Source organism: Phyllobates terribilis, unplaced genomic scaffold, assembly GCF_046119375.1.
Source record: "Phyllobates terribilis strain yellow unplaced genomic scaffold, ASM4611937v1 Scaffold_341__1_contigs__length_2033592, whole genome shotgun sequence".
Classification (NCBI taxonomy): domain Eukaryota; kingdom Metazoa; phylum Chordata; class Amphibia; order Anura; family Dendrobatidae; genus Phyllobates; species Phyllobates terribilis.
The window spans coordinates 1,022,180-1,039,872 of NW_027363101.1; the positions used below are offsets into that span (position 1 = coordinate 1,022,180).

The following is a 17,693-nucleotide window of genomic DNA, read 5'->3' on the forward strand; positions in this document are numbered from 1 at the left end:
TAATGCAGTTTCTAAAATCAGAAAGAATTGAATTCAATGCTTTTTGTTCATTTTGCTTGTTTGTCGGATTTTGGGATGGACTCTTTGGCTTTGCTTTTCTTCTCCTCATTGGATTTTTCATGTTAAAAGTTGCAGAAGCCAGATGACAAGCTCATTTTGGTTCAACTTCAGCAACTGTGCATTGCATTGCCATGTAATGTAATGTAATGCAATGCTATCTATCTAGCTCTCCCTCTATACTTCCTTTTGGATAAACAGACATATTAGGCAAGCATTTTGGAGCTTTCACCTAAATAACTACAGGTGGTGAGATAAGCTGCACAATATAATTGACCTTTCAGTATATTGTTGCACACACACCATCTATTTAGCAAATGCCCTTGTTATCAACAGCAGCCTTTTAAACTCACCTGAGCTAACAGGTATGTGAGCTGGTTACTCTGCTGCGCTTAAAATTTCTTTTTTGGTTTGCTACAATGCCTTTTCTGAAACGTTGTCTCCCTCTGCTGGAACACTGACTTCTTTCATTTAATGCCTGCAGACTATAAAAGAGAAACCAACCCAAAAAGTTTGGTTGATTAGTCTGTGGCATTCTTTTAAACTGTTGCTTATGGCGGTCTCTGTGAGCTTCTCAGTGACATTCAGCCATCCAGGTATCCCGCCTGCAGTAGACGGAATGTGGCAATGGAACGCTGGCTGCGCGTGTCATAATAGGCTCTGAGCCTTTATATACCTGCGCACAGCAGCAGCCACCTTCAGTCTGCTGCTGGACAGCCAGCAGCAGCAGCAGCAGGAGAGGTAATTAATCAGCAACCCTCCTGCTAAGGGTAGACAGCTGCTCGTTCCACCCCCCCCCCCCGCCTTAATTGGTTCTCCTCCCTTCCAACGGTGTTGAGGCGGGTGGGAACAGCCGGGGGTTGAGGGTACTGTGCTAAAAGAGGTGGAGTTATGCAGATCTAAAACGCGTGGATTGCAGCAGCAGCAAGCCGAAAAGTGCAGGCATGTGAGGGATCTAGAGGTTGACAGCATGTCTTCTTAACGGGAGTCCAGGTGGCCATCTCCACAAATGGACTTTTCAGAATCCTTGGGTGGCACCGTAGTCGGAAACCAATTCTGGTTATCGCTTCTCGGCATTTTGGCTAAGATCAAGTGTAGTATCTGTTCTTATCAGTTTAATATCTGATACGTCCCCTATCTGGGGACCATATATTAAATGGATTTTTAGAACAGGGAGATGGAAAAAGAGCTTGCTCTGTCCACTCCACGCATTGACCTGGTATTGCAGTATCTCCAGGACCGGTGCACCCCTTCTTTAATGCAGTTTCTAAAATCAGAAAGAATTGAATTCAATGCTTTTTGTTCATTTTGCTTGTTTGTCGGATTTTGGGATGGACTCTTTGGCTTTGCTTTTCTTCTCCTCATTGGATTTTTCATGTTAAAAGTTGCAGAAGCCAGATGACAAGCTCATTTTGGTTCAACTTCAGCAACTGTGCATTGCATTGCCATGTAATGTAATGTAATGCAATGCTATCTATCTAGCTCTCCCTCTATACTTCCTTTTGGATAAACAGACATATTAGGCAAGCATTTTGGAGCTTTCACCTAAATAACTACAGGTGGTGAGATAAGCTGCACAATATAATTGACCTTTCAGTATATTGTTGCACACACACCATCTATTTAGCAAATGCCCTTGTTATCAACAGCAGCCTTTTAAACTCACCTGAGCTAACAGGTATGTGAGCTGGTTACTCTGCTGCGCTTAAAATTTATTTTTTGGTTTGCTACAATGCCTTTTCTGAAACGTTGTCTCCCTCTGCTGGAACACTGACTTCTTTCATTTAATGCCTGCAGACTATAAAAGAGAAACCAACCCAAAAAGTTTGGTTGATTAGTCTGTGGCATTCTTTTAAACTGTTGCTTATGGCGGTCTCTGTGAGCTTCTCAGTGACATTCAGCCATCCAGGTATCCCGCCTGCAGTAGACGGAATGTGGCAATGGAACGCTGGTTGCGCGTGTCATAATAGGCTCTGAGCCTTTATATACCTGCGCACAGCAGCAGCCACCTTCAGTCTGCTGCTGGACAGCCAGCAGCAGCAGCAGCAGGAGAGGTAATTAATCAGCAACCCTCCTGCTAAGGGTAGACAGCTGCTCGTTCCACCCCCCCCCCCCGCCTTAATTGGTTCTCCTCCCTTCCAACGGTGTTGAGGCGGGTGGGAACAGCCGGGGGTTGAGGGTACTGTGCTAAAAGAGGTGGAGTTATGCAGATCTAAAACGCGTGGATTGCAGCAGCAGCAAGCCGAAAAGTGCAGGCATGTGAGGGATCTAGAGGTTGACAGCATGTCTTCTTAACGGGAGTCCAGGTGGCCATCTCCACAAATGGACTTTTCAGAATCCTTGGGTGGCACCGAGTCGGAAACCAATTCTGGTTATCGCTTCTCGGCCTTTTGGCTAAGATCAAGTGTAGTATCTGTTCTTATCAGTTTAATATCTGATACGTCCCCTATCTGGGGACCATATATTAAATGGATTTTTAGAACAGGGAGATGGAAAAAGAGCTTGCTCTGTCCACTCCACGCATTGACCTGGTATTGCAGTATCTCCAGGACCGGTGCACCCCTTCTTTAATGCAGTTTCTAAAATCAGAAAGAATTGAATTCAATGCTTTTTGTTCATTTTGCTTGTTTGTCGGATTTTGGGATGGACTCTTTGGCTTTGCTTTTCTTCTCCTCATTGGATTTTTCATGTTAAAAGTTGCAGAAGCCAGATGACAAGCTCATTTTGGTTCAACTTCAGCAACTGTGCATTGCATTGCCATGTAATGTAATGTAATGCAATGCTATCTATCTAGCTCTCCCTCTATACTTCCTTTTGGATAAACAGACATATTAGGCAAGCATTTTGGAGCTTTCACCTAAATAACTACAGGTGGTGAGATAAGCTGCACAATATAATTGACCTTTCAGTATATTGTTGCACACACACCATCTATTTAGCAAATGCCCTTGTTATCAACAGCAGCCTTTTAAACTCACCTGAGCTAACAGGTATGTGAGCTGGTTACTCTGCTGCGCTTAAAATTTCTTTTTTGGTTTGCTACAATGCCTTTTCTGAAACGTTGTCTCCCTCTGCTGGAACACTGACTTCTTTCATTTAATGCCTGCAGACTATAAAAGAGAAACCAACCCAAAAAGTTTGGTTGATTAGTCTGTGGCATTCTTTTAAACTGTTGCTTATGGCGGTCTCTGTGAGCTTCTCAGTGACATTCAGCCATCCAGGTATCCCGCCTGCAGTAGACGGAATGTGGCAATGGAACGCTGGCTGCGCGTGTCATAATAGGCTCTGAGCCTTTATATACCTGCGCACAGCAGCAGCCACCTTCAGTCTGCTGCTGGACAGCCAGCAGCAGCAGCAGCAGGAGAGGTAATTAATCAGCAACCCTCCTGCTAAGGGTAGACAGCTGCTCGTTCCACCCCCCCCCCCGCCTTAATTGGTTCTCCTCCCTTCCAACGGTGTTGAGGCGGGTGGGAACAGCCGGGGGTTGAGGGTACTGTGCTAAAAGAGGTGGAGTTATGCAGATCTAAAACGCGTGGATTGCAGCAGCAGCAAGCCGAAAAGTGCAGGCATGTGAGGGATCTAGAGGTTGACAGCATGTCTTCTTAACGGGAGTCCAGGTGGCCATCTCCACAAATGGACTTTTCAGAATCCTTGGGTGGCACCGTAGTCGGAAACCAATTCTGGTTATCGCTTCTCGGCCTTTTGGCTAAGATCAAGTGTAGTATCTGTTCTTATCAGTTTAATATCTGATACGTCCCCTATCTGGGGACCATATATTAAATGGATTTTTAGAACAGGGAGATGGAAAAAGAGCTTGCTCTGTCCACTCCACGCATTGACCTGGTATTGCAGTATCTCCAGGACCGGTGCACCCCTTCTTTAATGCAGTTTCTAAAATCAGAAAGAATTGAATTCAATGCTTTTTGTTCATTTTGCTTGTTTGTCAGATTTTGGGATGGACTCTTTGGCTTTGCTTTTCTTCTCCTCATTGGATTTTTCATGTTAAAAGTTGCAGAAGCCAGATGACAAGCTCATTTTGGTTCAACTTCAGCAACTGTGCATTGCATTGCCATGTAATGTAATGTAATGCAATGCTATCTATCTAGCTCTCCCTCTATACTTCCTTTTGGATAAACAGACATATTAGGCAAGCATTTTGGAGCTTTCACCTAAATAACTACAGGTGGTGAGATAAGCTGCACAATATAATTGACCTTTCAGTATATTGTTGCACACACACCATCTATTTAGCAAATGCCCTTGTTATCAACAGCAGCCTTTTAAACTCACCTGAGCTAACAGGTATGTGAGCTGGTTACTCTGCTGCGCTTAAAATTTCTTTTTTGGTTTGCTACAATGCCTTTTCTGAAACGTTGTCTCCCTCTGCTGGAACACTGACTTCTTTCATTTAATGCCTGCAGACTATAAAAGAGAAACCAACCCAAAAAGTTTGGTTGATTAGTCTGTGGCATTCTTTTAAACTGTTGCTTATGGCGGTCTCTGTGAGCTTCTCAGTGACATTCAGCCATCCAGGTATCCCGCCTGCAGTAGACGGAATGTGGCAATGGAACGCTGGCTGCGCGTGTCATAATAGGCTCTGAGCCTTTATATACCTGCGCACAGCAGCAGCCACCTTCAGTCTGCTGCTGGACAGCCAGCAGCAGCAGCAGCAGGAGAGGTAATTAATCAGCAACCCTCCTGCTAAGGGTAGACAGCTGCTCGTTCCACCCCCCCCCCCGCCTTAATTGGTTCTCCTCCCTTCCAACGGTGTTGAGGCGGGTGGGAACAGCCGGGGGTTGAGGGTACTGTGCTAAAAGAGGTGGAGTTATGCAGATCTAAAACGCGTGGATTGCAGCAGCAGCAAGCCGAAAAGTGCAGGCATGTGAGGGATCTAGAGGTTGACAGCATGTCTTCTTAACGGGAGTCCAGGTGGCCATCTCCACAAATGGACTTTTCAGAATCCTTGGGTGGCACCGTAGTCGGAAACCAATTCTGGTTATCGCTTCTCGGCCTTTTGGCTAAGATCAAGTGTAGTATCTGTTCTTATCAGTTTAATATCTGATACGTCCCCTATCTGGGGACCATATATTAAATGGATTTTTAGAACAGGGAGATGGAAAAAGAGCTTGCTCTGTCCACTCCACGCATTGACCTGGTATTGCAGTATCTCCAGGACCGGTGCACCCCTTCTTTAATGCAGTTTCTAAAATCAGAAAGAATTGAATTCAATGCTTTTTGTTCATTTTGCTTGTTTGTCGGATTTTGGGATGGACTCTTTGGCTTTGCTTTTCTTCTCCTCATTGGATTTTTCATGTTAAAAGTTGCAGAAGCCAGATGACAAGCTCATTTTGGTTCAACTTCAGCAACTGTGCATTGCATTGCCATGTAATGTAATGTAATGCAATGCTATCTATCTAGCTCTCCCTCTATACTTCCTTTTGGATAAACAGACATATTAGGCAAGCATTTTGGAGCTTTCACCTAAATAACTACAGGTGGTGAGATAAGCTGCACAATATAATTGACCTTTCAGTATATTGTTGCACACACACCATCTATTTAGCAAATGCCCTTGTTATCAACAGCAGCCTTTTAAACTCACCTGAGCTAACAGGTATGTGAGCTGGTTACTCTGCTGCGCTTAAAATTTCTTTTTTGGTTTGCTACAATGCCTTTTCTGAAACGTTGTCTCCCTCTGCTGGAACACTGACTTCTTTCATTTAATGCCTGCAGACTATAAAAGAGAAACCAACCCAAAAAGTTTGGTTGATTAGTCTGTGGCATTCTTTTAAACTGTTGCTTATGGCGGTCTCTGTGAGCTTCTCAGTGACATTCAGCCATCCAGGTATCCCGCCTGCAGTAGACGGAATGTGGCAATGGAACGCTGGCTGCGCGTGTCATAATAGGCTCTGAGCCTTTATATACCTGCGCACAGCAGCAGCCACCTTCAGTCTGCTGCTGGACAGCCAGCAGCAGCAGCAGGAGAGGTAATTAATCAGCAACCCTCCTGCTAAGGGTAGACAGCTGCTCGTTCCACCCCCCCCCCCGCCTTAATTGGTTCTCCTCCCTTCCAACGGTGTTGAGGCGGGTGGGAACAGCCGGGGGTTGAGGGTACTGTGCTAAAAGAGGTGGAGTTATGCAGATCTAAAACGCGTGGATTGCAGCAGCAGCAAGCCGAAAAGTGCAGGCATGTGAGGGATCTAGATGTTGACAGCATGTCTTCTTAACGGGAGTCCAGGTGGCCATCTCCACAAATGGACTTTTCAGAATCCTTGGGTGGCACCGTAGTCGGAAACCAATTCTGGTTATCGCTTCTCGGCCTTTTGGCTAAGATCAAGTGTAGTATCTTTCGAAAAGGCGGTTTTGGATGTTGGCCGCCCTAGTAGATTGATACATTATGCACACTGGGGTTTAGGCGCTTGTTAGTACGCCAGGTGTCTAATATAGTCATCTGGTGGAAAGCATGGCCCCCCAGGATCGACGCCATTGGGCCGGGGAAGATCGAAAGCCCGAAGTGTGAAGTGCCCCAGGAGTGGTGACCCTGGGGTGCCTTAACTCACTGGGATTGGGAACCCCACTTGAGTTTATGGCACATTTGCACAAGCACTTCAAATTTTCTTTCTTCGCACACACCCTTATTCCGGACATTCTGGCCTTAGGATGGGGAATTTTTCAATTCCCGGTCGAAGGTCCGGGCAGTATTATACTGTGAAACCTTCACTATTTATTTAATTTCTTTGTCACTGTGTGTCCACTTATTCACGTGTGTCACGTCCTACTAGGATTTTGTCGGGATGCGGTTCCCTTACGGGTTCCTCTCTTGGCAGGTCTAGGGGGGGAGTGTGTGGCCATCAGGTTCCGCTCCCCCCTGAACCCCCCTGGCTCTCCTCTTTCGGGAGGAGAGCATTGTTGGCTCCCCTCTTCCGGGAGGGGAGCACAGTCTTTGGCTCCCAGTGCCTTGCTCGGGTGAGAACTCGGGCAGGTGCTGGGGGTAAGATTGGGTCGCCTCTGGCTTCAGCTGGAGGTGGCTTTTTGTCCCTGTTCCTCGCTGTGGCCTTTTGGCTCGGAGGGACGGGGAATGGTTTGGGGGACCCTTCTCCTTTTGGAGAGGGTTTCAAGAAGACCAGCATCCTAGTGCACTTTTTTTGTGGCACTTGTCACTTTTTTAAGCGCACTCGGGTTTTGTACACGAATTCGGGCTTTCGAAAAAGAAAAAAAAAAAAAAAAATCTGTTCTTATCAGTTTAATATCTGATACGTCCCCTATCTGGGGACCATATATTAAATGGATTTTTAGAACAGGGAGATGGAAAAAGAGCTTGCTCTGTCCACTCCACGCATTGACCTGGTATTGCAGTATCTCCAGGACCGGTGCACCCCTTCTTTAATGCAGTTTCTAAAATCAGAAAGAATTGAATTCAATGCTTTTTGTTCATTTTGCTTGTTTGTCGGATTTTGGGATGGACTCTTTGGCTTTGCTTTTCTTCTCCTCATTGGATTTTTCATGTTAAAAGTTGCAGAAGCCAGATGACAAGCTCATTTTGGTTCAACTTCAGCAACTGTGCATTGCATTGCCATGTAATGTAATGTAATGCAATGCTATCTATCTAGCTCTCCCTCTATACTTCCTTTTGGATAAACAGACATATTAGGCAAGCATTTTGGAGCTTTCACCTAAATAACTACAGGTGGTGAGATAAGCTGCACAATATAATTGACCTTTCAGTATATTGTTGCACACACACCATCTATTTAGCAAATGCCCTTGTTATCAACAGCAGCCTTTTAAACTCACCTGAGCTAACAGGTATGTGAGTTGGTTACTCTGCTGCGCTTAAAATTTCTTTTTTGGTTTGCTACAATGCCTTTTCTGAAACGTTGTCTCCCTCTGCTGGAACACTGACTTCTTTCATTTAATGCCTGCAGACTATAAAAGAGAAACCAACCCAAAAAGTTTGGTTGATTAGTCTATGGCATTCTTTTAAACTGTTGCTTATGGCGGTCTCTGTGAGCTTCTCAGTGACATTCAGCCATCCAGGTATCCCGCCTGCAGTAGACGGAATGTGGCAATGGAACGCTGGCTGCGCGTGTCATAATAGGCTCTGAGCCTTTATATACCTGCGCACAGCAGCAGCCACCTTCAGTCTGCTGCTGGACAGCCAGCAGCAGCAGCAGGAGAGGTAATTAATCAGCAACCCTCCTGCTAAGGGTAGACAGCTGCTCGTTCCACCCCCCCCCCCGCCTTAATTGGTTCTCCTCCCTTCCAACGGTGTTGAGGCGGGTGGGAACAGCCGGGGGTTGAGGGTACTGTGCTAAAAGAGGTGGAGTTATGCAGATCTAAAAAGCGTGGATTGCAGCAGCAGCAAGACGAAAAGTGCAGGCATGTGAGGGATCTAGAGGTTGACAGCATGTCTTCTTAACGGGAGTCCAGGTGGCCATCTCCACAAATGGACTTTTCAGAATCCTTGGGTGGCACCGTAGTCGGAAACCAATTCTGGTTATCGCTTCTCGGCCTTTTGGCTAAGATCAAGTGTAGTATCTGTTCTTATCAGTTTAATATCTGATACGTCCCCTACCTGGGGACCATATATTAAATGGATTTTTAGAACAGGGAGATGGAAAAAGAGCTTGCTCTGTCCACTCCACGCATTGACCTGGTATTGCAGTATCTCCAGGACCGGTGCACCCCTTCTTTAATGCAGTTTCTAAAATCAGAAAGAATTGAATTCAATGCTTTTTGTTCATTTTGCTTGTTTGTCGGATTTTGGGATGGACTCTTTGGCTTTGCTTTTCTTCTCCTCATTGGATTTTTCATGTTAAAAGTTGCAGAAGCCAGATGACAAGCTCATTTTGGTTCAACTTCAGCAACTGTGCATTGCATTGCCATGTAATGTAATGTAATGCAATGCTATCTATCTAGCTCTCCCTCTATACTTCCTTTTGGATAAACAGACATATTAGGCAAGCATTTTGGAGCTTTCACCTAAATAACTACAGGTGGTGAGATAAGCTGCACAATATAATTGACCTTTCAGTATATTGTTGCACACACACCATCTATTTAGCAAATGCCCTTGTTATCAACAGCAGCCTTTTAAACTCACCTGAGCTAACAGGTATGTGAGCTGGTTACTCTGCTGCGCTTAAAATTTCTTTTTTGGTTTGCTACAATGCCTTTTCTGAAACGTTGTCTCCCTCTGCTGGAACACTGACTTCTTTCATTTAATGCCTGCAGACTATAAAAGAGAAACCAACCCAAAAAGTTTGGTTGATTAGTCTGTGGCATTCTTTTAAACTGTTGCTTATGGCGGTCTCTGTGAGCTTCTCAGTGACATTCAGCCATCCAGGTATCCCGCCTGCAGTAGACGGAATGTGGCAATGGAACGCTGGCTGCGCGTGTCATAATAGGCTCTGAGCCTTTATATACCTGCGCACAGCAGCAGCCACCTTCAGTCTGCTGCTGGACAGCCAGCAGCAGCAGCAGCAGGAGAGGTAATTAATCAGCAACCCTCCTGCTAAGGGTAGACAGCTGCTCGTTCCACCCCCCCCCCGCCTTAATTGGTTCTCCTCCCTTCCAACGGTGTTGAGGCGGGTGGGAACAGCCGGGGGTTGAGGGTACTGTGCTAAAAGAGGTGGAGTTATGCAGATCTAAAACGCGTGGATTGCAGCAGCAGCAAGCCGAAAAGTGCAGGCATGTGAGGGATCTAGAGGTTGACAGCATGTCTTCTTAACGGGAGTCCAGGTGGCCATCTCCACAAATGGACTTTTCAGAATCCTTGGGTGGCACCGTAGTCGGAAACCAATTCTGGTTATCGCTTCTCGGCCTTTTGGCTAAGATCAAGTGTAGTATCTGTTCTTATCAGTTTAATATCTGATACGTCCCCTATCTGGGGACCATATATTAAATGGATTTTTAGAACAGGGAGATGGAAAAAGAGCTTGCTCTGTCCACTCCACGCATTGACCTGGTATTGCAGTATCTCCAGGACCGGTGCACCCCTTCTTTAATGCAGTTTCTAAAATCAGAAAGAATTGAATTCAATGCTTTTTGTTCATTTTGCTTGTTTGTCGGATTTTGGGATGGACTCTTTGGCTTTGCTTTTCTTCTCCTCATTGGATTTTTCATGTTAAAAGTTGCAGAAGCCAGATGACAAGCTCATTTTGGTTCAACTTCAGCAACTGTGCATTGCATTGCCATGTAATGTAATGTAATGCAATGCTATCTATCTAGCTCTCCCTCTATACTTCCTTTTGGATAAACAGACATATTAGGCAAGCATTTTGGAGCTTTCACCTAAATAACTACAGGTGGTGAGATAAGCTGCACAATATAATTGACCTTTCAGTATATTGTTGCACACACACCATCTATTTAGCAAATGCCCTTGTTATCAACAGCAGCCTTTTAAACTCACCTGAGCTAACAGGTATGTGAGCTGGTTACTCTGCTGCGCTTAAAATTTCTTTTTTGGTTTGCTACAATGCCTTTTCTGAAACGTTGTCTCCCTCTGCTGGAACACTGACTTCTTTCATTTAATGCCTGCAGACTATAAAAGAGAAACCAACCCAAAAAGTTTGGTTGATTAGTCTATGGCATTCTTTTAAACTGTTGCTTATGGCGGTCTCTGTGAGCTTCTCAGTGACATTCAGCCATCCAGGTATCCCGCCTGCAGTAGACGGAATGTGGCAATGGAACGCTGGCTGCGCGTGTCATAATAGGCTCTGAGCCTTTATATACCTGCGCACAGCAGCAGCCACCTTCAGTCTGCTGCTGGACAGCCAGCAGCAGCAGCAGCAGGAGAGGTAATTAATCAGCAACCCTCCTGCTAAGGGTAGACAGCTGCTCGTTCCACCCACCCCCCCGCCTTAATTGGTTCTCCTCCCTTCCAACGGTGTTGAGGCGGGTGGGAACAGCCGGGGGTTGAGGGTACTGTGCTAAAAGAGGTGGAGTTATGCAGATCTAAAACGCGTGGATTGCAGCAGCAGCAAGACGAAAAGTGCAGGCATGTGAGGGATCTAGAGGTTGACAGCATGTCTTCTTAACGGGAGTCCAGGTGGCCATCTCCACAAATGGACTTTTCAGAATCCTTGGGTGGCACCGTAGTCGGAAACCAATTCTGGTTATCGCTTCTCGGCCTTTTGGCTAAGATCAAGTGTAGTATCTGTTCTTATCAGTTTAATATCTGATACGTCCTCTATCTGGGGACCATATATTAAATGGATTTTTAGAACAGGGAGATGGAAAAAGAGCTTGCTCTGTCCACTCCACGCATTGACCTGGTATTGCAGTATCTCCAGGACCGGTGCACCCCTTCTTTAATGCAGTTTCTAAAATCAGAAAGAATTGAATTCAATGCTTTTTGTTCATTTTGCTTGTTTGTCGGATTTTGGGATGGACTCTTTGGCTTTGCTTTTCTTCTCCTCATTGGATTTTTCATGTTAAAAGTTGCAGAAGCCAGATGACAAGCTCATTTTGGTTCAACTTCAGCAACTGTGCATTGCATTGCCATGTAATGTAATGTAATGCAATGCTATCTATCTAGCTCTCCCTCTATACTTCCTTTTGGATAAACAGACATATTAGGCAAGCATTTTGGAGCTTTCACCTAAATAACTACAGGTGGTGAGATAAGCTGCACAATATAATTGACCTTTCAGTATATTGTTGCACACACACCATCTATTTAGCAAATGCCCTTGTTATCAACAGCAGCCTTTTAAACTCACCTGAGCTAACAGGTATGTGAGCTGGTTACTCTGCTGCGCTTAAAATTTCTTTTTTGGTTTGCTACAATGCCTAATCTGAAACGTTGTCTCCCTCTGCTGGAACACTGACTTCTTTCATTTAATGCCTGCAGACTATAAAAGAGAAACCAACCCAAAAAGTTTGGTTGATTAGTCTGTGGCATTCTTTTAAACTGTTGCTTATGGCGGTCTCTGTGAGCTTCTCAGTGACATTCAGCCATCCAGGTATCCCGCCTGCAGTAGACGGAATGTGGCAATGGAACGCTGGCTGCGCGTGTCATAATAGGCTCTGAGCCTTTATATACCTGCGCACAGCAGCAGCCACCTTCAGTCTGCTGCTGGACAGCCAGCAGCAGCAGCAGCAGGAGAGGTAATTAATCAGCAACCCTCCTGCTAAGGGTAGACAGCTGCTCGTTCCACCCCCCCCCCCGCCTTAATTGGTTCTCCTCCCTTCCAACGGTGTTGAGGCGGGTGGGAACAGCCGGGGGTTGAGGGTACTGTGCTAAAAGAGGTGGAGTTATGCAGATCTAAAACGCGTGGATTGCAGCAGCAGCAAGCCGAAAAGTGCAGGCATGTGAGGGATCTAGAGGTTGACAGCATGTCTTCTTAACGGGAGTCCAGGTGGCCATCTCCACAAATGGACTTTTCAGAATCCTTGGGTGGCACCGTAGTCGGAAACCAATTCTGGTTATCGCTTCTCGGCCTTTTGGCTAAGATCAAGTGTAGTATCTGTTCTTATCAGTTTAATATCTGATACGTCCCCTATCTGGGGACCATATATTAAATGGATTTTTAGAACAGGGAGATGGAAAAAGAGCTTGCTCTGTCCACTCCACGCATTGACCTGGTATTGCAGTATCTCCAGGACCGGTGCACCCCTTCTTTAATGCAGTTTCTAAAATCAGAAAGAATTGAATTCAATGCTTTTTGTTCATTTTGCTTGTTTGTCGGATTTTGGGATGGACTCTTTGGCTTTGCTTTTCTTCTCCTCATTGGATTTTTCATGTTAAAAGTTGCAGAAGCCAGATGACAAGCTCATTTTGGTTCAACTTCAGCAACTGTGCATTGCATTGCCATGTAATGTAATGTAATGCAATGCTATCTATCTAGCTCTCCCTCTATACTTCCTTTTGGATAAACAGACATATTAGGCAAGCATTTTGGAGCTTTCACCTAAATAACTACAGGTGGTGAGATAAGCTGCACAATATAATTGACCTTTCAGTATATTGTTGCACACACACCATCTATTTAGCAAATGCCCTTGTTATCAACAGCAGCCTTTTAAACTCACCTGAGCTAACAGGTATGTGAGCTGGTTACTCTGCTGCGCTTAAAATTTCTTTTTTGGTTTGCTACAATGCCTTTTCTGAAACGTTGCCTCCCTCTGCTGGAACACTGACTTCTTTCATTTAATGCCTGCAGACTATAAAAGAGAAACCAACCCAAAAAGTTTGGTTGATTAGTCTGTGGCATTCTTTTAAACTGTTGCTTATGGCGGTCTCTGTGAGCTTCTCAGTGACATTCAGCCATCCAGGTATCCCGCCTGCAGTAGACGGAATGTGGCAATGGAACGCTGGCTGCGCGTGTCATAATAGGCTCTGAGCCTTTATATACCTGCGCACAGCAGCAGCCACCTTCAGTCTGCTGCTGGACAGCCAGCAGCAGCAGGAGAGGTAATTAATCAGCAACCCTCCTGCTAAGGGTAGACAGCTGCTCGTTCCACCCCCCCCCCCCCCCGCCTTAATTGGTTCTCCTCCCTTCCAACGGTGTTGAGGCGGGTGGGAACAGCCGGGGGTTGAGGGTACTGTGCTAAAAGAGGTGGAGTTATGCAGATCTAAAACGCGTGGATTGCAGCAGCAGCAAGCCGAAAAGTGCAGGCATGTGAGGGATCTAGAGGTTGACAGCATGTCTTCTTAACGGGAGTCCAGGTGGCCATCTCCACAAATGGACTTTTCAGAATCCTTGGGTGGCACCGTAGTCGGAAACCAATTCTGGTTATCGCTTCTCAGCCTTTTGGCTAAGATCAAGTGTAGTATCTGTTCTTATCAGTTTAATATCTGATACGTCCCCTATCTGGGGACCATATATTAAATGGATTTTTAGAACAGGGAGATGGAAAAAGAGCTTGCTCTGTCCACTCCACGCATTGACCTGGTATTGCAGTATCTCCAGGACCGGTGCACCCCTTCTTTAATGCAGTTTCTAAAATCAGAAAGAATTGAATTCAATGCTTTTTGTTCATTTTGCTTGTTTGTCGGATTTTGGGATGGACTCTTTGGCTTTGCTTTTCTTCTCCTCATTGGATTTTTCATGTTAAAAGTTGCAGAAGCCAGATGACAAGCTCATTTTGGTTCAACTTCAGCAACTGTGCATTGCATTGCCATGTAATGTAATGTAATGCAATGCTATCTAGCTAGCTCTCCCTCTATACTTCCTTTTGGATAAACAGACATATTAGGCAAGCATTTTGGAGCTTTCACCTAAATAACTACAGGTGGTGAGATAAGCTGCACAATATAATTGACCTTTCAGTATATTGTTGCACACACACCATCTATTTAGCAAATGCCCTTGTTATCAACAGCAGCCTTTTAAACTCACCTGAGCTAACAGGAATGTGAGCTGGTTACTCTGCTGCGCTTAAAATTTCTTTTTTGGTTTGCTACAATTCCTTTTCTGAAACGTTGTCTCCCTCTGCTGGAACACTGACTTCTTTCATTTAATGCCTGCAGACTATAAAAGAGAAACCAACCCAAAAAGTTTGGTTGATTAGTCTGTGGCATTCTTTTAAACTGTTGCTTATGGCGGTCTCTGTGAGCTTCTCAGTGACATTCAGCCATCCAGGTATCCCGCCTGCAGTAGACGGAATGTGGCAATGGAACGCTGGCTGCGCGTGTCATAATAGGCTCTGAGCCTTTATATACCTGCGCACAGCAGCAGCCACCTTCAGTCTGCTGCTGGACAGCCAGCAGCAGCAGCAGCAGGAGAGGTAATTAATCTGCAACCCTCCTGCTAAGGCTAGACAGCTGCTCGTTCCACCCCCCCCCCCGCCTTAATTGGTTCTCCTCCCTTCCAACGGTGTTGAGGCGGGTGGGAACAGCCGGGGGTTGAGGGTACTGTGCTAAAAGAGGTGGAGTTATGCAGATCTAAAACGCGTGGATTGCAGCAGCAGCAAGCCGAAAAGTGCAGGCATGTGAGGGATCTAGAGGTTGACAGCATGTCTTCTTAACGGGAGTCCAGGTGGCCATCTCCACAAATGGACTTTTCAGAATCCTTGGGTGGCACCGTAGTCGGAAACCAATTCTGGTTATCGCTTCTCGGCCTTTTGGCTAAGATCAAGTGTAGTATCTGTTCTTATCAGTTTAATATCTGATACGTCCCCTATCTGGGGACCATATATTAAATGGATTTTTAGAACAGGGAGATGGAAAAAGAGCTTGCTCTGTCCACTCCACGCATTGACCTGGTATTGCAGTATCTCCAGGACCGGTGCACCCCTTCTTTAATGCAGTTTCTAAAATCAGAAAGAATTGAATTCAATGCTTTTTGTTCATTTTGCTTGTTTGTCGGATTTTGGGATGGACTCTTTGGCTTTGCTTTTCTTCTCCTCATTGGATTTTTCATGTTAAAAGTTGCAGAAGCCAGATGACAAGCTCATTTTGGTTCAACTTCAGCAACTGTGCATTGCATTGCCATGTAATGTAATGTAATGCAATGCTATCTATCTAGCTCTCCCTCTATACTTCCTTTTGGATAAACAGACATATTAGGCAAGCATTTTGGAGCTTTCACCTAAATAACTACAGGTGGTGAGATAAGCTGCACAATATAATTGACCTTTCAGTATATTGTTGCACACACACCATCTATTTAGCAAATGCCCTTGTTATCAACAGCAGCCTTTTAAACTCACCTGAGCTAACAGGTATGTGAGCTGGTTACTCTGCTGCGCTTAAAATTTCTTTTTTGGTTTGCTACAATGCCTTTTCTGAAACGTTGTCTCCCTCTGCTGGAACACTGACTTCTTTCATTTAATGCCTGCAGACTATAAAAGAGAAACCAACCCAAAAAGTTTGGTTGATTAGTCTGTGGCATTCTTTTAAACTGTTGCTTATGGCGGTCTCTGTGAGCTTCTCAGTGACATTCAGCCATCCAGGTATCCCGCCTGCAGTAGACGGAATGTGGCAATGGAACGCTGGCTGCGCGTGTCATAATAGGCTCTGAGCCTTTATATACCTGCGCACAGCAGCAGCCACCTTCAGTCTGCTGCTGGACAGCCAGCAGCAGCAGCAGCAGGAGAGGTAATTAATCAGCAACCCTCCTGCTAAGGGTAGACAGCTGCTCGTTCCACCCCCCCCCCCGCCTTAATTGGTTCTCCTCCCTTCCAACGGTGTTGAGGCGGGTGGGAACAGCCGGGGGTTGAGGGTACTGTGCTAAAAGAGGTGGAGTTATGCAGATCTAAAACGCGTGGATTGCAGCAGCAGCAAGCCGAAAAGTGCAGGCATGTGAGGGATCTAGAGGTTGACAGCATGTCTTCTTAACGGGAGTCCAGGTGGCCATCTCCACAAATGGACTTTTCAGAATCCTTGGGTGGCACCGTAGTCGGAAACCAATTCTGGTTATCGCTTCTCGGCCTTTTGGCTAAGATCAAGTGTAGTATCTGTTCTTATCAGTTTAATATCTGATACGTCCCCTATCTGGGGACCATATATTAAATGGATTTTTAGAACAGGGAGATGGAAAAAGAGCTTGCTCTGTCCACTCCACGCATTGACCTGGTATTGCAGTATCTCCAGGACCGGTGCACCCCTTCTTTAATGCAGTTTCTAAAATCAGAAAGAATTGAATTCAATGCTTTTTGTTCATTTTGCTTGTTTGTCGGATTTTGGGATGGACTCTTTGGCTTTGCTTTTCTTCTCCTCATTGGATTTTTCATGTTAAAAGTTGCAGAAGCCAGATGACAAGCTCATTTTGGTTCAACTTCAGCAACTGTGCATTGCATTGCCATGTAATGTAATGTAATGCAATGCTATCTATCTAGCTCTCCCTCTATACTTCCTTTTGGATAAACAGACATATTAGGCAAGCATTTTGGAGCTTTCACCTAAATAACTACAGGTGGTGAGATAAGCTGCACAATATAATTGACCTTTCAGTATATTGTTGCACACACACCATCTATTTAGCAAATGCCCTTGTTATCAACAGCAGCCTTTTAAACTCACCTGAGCTAACAGGTATGTGAGCTGGTTACTCTGCTGCGCTTAAAATTTCTTTTTTGGTTTGCTACAATGCCTTTTCTGAAACGTTGTCTCCCTCTGCTGGAACACTGACTTCTTTCATTTAATGCCTGCAGACTATAAAAGAGAAACCAACCCAAAAAGTTTGGTTGATTAGTCTGTGGCATTCTTTTAAACTGTTGCTTATGGCGGTCTCTGTGAGCTTCTCAGTGACATTCAGCCATCCAGGTATCCCGCCTGCAGTAGACGGAATGTGGCAATGGAACGCTGGCTGCGCGTGTCATAATAGGCTCTGAGCCTTTATATACCTGCGCACAGCAGCAGCCACCTTCAGTCTGCTGCTGGACAGCCAGCAGCAGCAGCAGCAGGAGAGGTAATTAATCAGCAACCCTCCTGCTAAGGGTAGACAGCTGCTCGTTCCACCCCCCCCCCGCCTTAATTGGTTCTCCTCCCTTCCAACGGTGTTGAGGCGGGTGGGAACAGCCGGGGGTTGAGGGTACTGTGCTAAAAGAGGTGGAGTTATGCAGATCTAAAACGCGTGGATTGCAGCAGCAGCAAGCCGGAAAGTGCAGGCATGTGAGGGATCTAGAGGTTGACAGCATGTCTTCTTAACGGGAGTCCAGGTGGCCATCTCCACAAATGGACTTTT

General features: G+C 45.5%; 12 non-coding genes and 1 pseudogene across 12 annotated transcripts; all 13 read left to right on the forward strand.

Moving 5' to 3' along the window:
- The first annotated feature begins 1,119 nt into the window (after positions 1-1,119).
- On the forward strand, positions 1,120-1,310 carry LOC141222022 (U2 spliceosomal RNA). Its single transcript, XR_012289932.1, has one exon. It is a non-coding gene; the product is annotated as a U2 spliceosomal RNA (small nuclear RNA).
- A 1,121-nt stretch (positions 1,311-2,431) lies between these two features.
- LOC141221918 (U2 spliceosomal RNA) lies at positions 2,432-2,622 on the forward strand. The gene has a single exon (XR_012289834.1). It is a non-coding gene; the product is annotated as a U2 spliceosomal RNA (small nuclear RNA).
- A 1,121-nt stretch (positions 2,623-3,743) lies between these two features.
- LOC141221919 (U2 spliceosomal RNA) lies at positions 3,744-3,934 on the forward strand. The gene has a single exon (XR_012289835.1). It is a non-coding gene; the product is annotated as a U2 spliceosomal RNA (small nuclear RNA).
- Positions 3,935-5,055: 1,121 nt separating this feature from the next.
- Positions 5,056-5,246, forward strand: LOC141221922 (U2 spliceosomal RNA). Its single transcript, XR_012289837.1, has one exon. It is a non-coding gene; the product is annotated as a U2 spliceosomal RNA (small nuclear RNA).
- Positions 5,247-6,364: 1,118 nt separating this feature from the next.
- Positions 6,365-6,456, forward strand: LOC141222099 (U2 spliceosomal RNA; annotated as a pseudogene).
- A 794-nt stretch (positions 6,457-7,250) lies between these two features.
- On the forward strand, positions 7,251-7,438 carry LOC141222067 (U2 spliceosomal RNA). Its single transcript, XR_012289967.1, has one exon. It is a non-coding gene; the product is annotated as a U2 spliceosomal RNA (small nuclear RNA).
- A 1,118-nt stretch (positions 7,439-8,556) lies between these two features.
- LOC141221989 (U2 spliceosomal RNA) lies at positions 8,557-8,747 on the forward strand. The gene has a single exon (XR_012289900.1). It is a non-coding gene; the product is annotated as a U2 spliceosomal RNA (small nuclear RNA).
- A 1,120-nt stretch (positions 8,748-9,867) lies between these two features.
- On the forward strand, positions 9,868-10,058 carry LOC141221923 (U2 spliceosomal RNA). Its single transcript, XR_012289838.1, has one exon. It is a non-coding gene; the product is annotated as a U2 spliceosomal RNA (small nuclear RNA).
- A 1,121-nt stretch (positions 10,059-11,179) lies between these two features.
- LOC141221997 (U2 spliceosomal RNA) lies at positions 11,180-11,370 on the forward strand. The gene has a single exon (XR_012289908.1). It is a non-coding gene; the product is annotated as a U2 spliceosomal RNA (small nuclear RNA).
- A 1,121-nt stretch (positions 11,371-12,491) lies between these two features.
- Positions 12,492-12,682, forward strand: LOC141221924 (U2 spliceosomal RNA). The gene has a single exon (XR_012289839.1). It is a non-coding gene; the product is annotated as a U2 spliceosomal RNA (small nuclear RNA).
- A 1,119-nt stretch (positions 12,683-13,801) lies between these two features.
- On the forward strand, positions 13,802-13,992 carry LOC141221992 (U2 spliceosomal RNA). Its single transcript, XR_012289903.1, has one exon. It is a non-coding gene; the product is annotated as a U2 spliceosomal RNA (small nuclear RNA).
- A 1,121-nt stretch (positions 13,993-15,113) lies between these two features.
- Positions 15,114-15,304, forward strand: LOC141221925 (U2 spliceosomal RNA). Its single transcript, XR_012289840.1, has one exon. It is a non-coding gene; the product is annotated as a U2 spliceosomal RNA (small nuclear RNA).
- A 1,121-nt stretch (positions 15,305-16,425) lies between these two features.
- LOC141221926 (U2 spliceosomal RNA) lies at positions 16,426-16,616 on the forward strand. Its single transcript, XR_012289841.1, has one exon. It is a non-coding gene; the product is annotated as a U2 spliceosomal RNA (small nuclear RNA).
- The last annotated feature ends 1,077 nt before the right edge of the window (positions 16,617-17,693 follow it).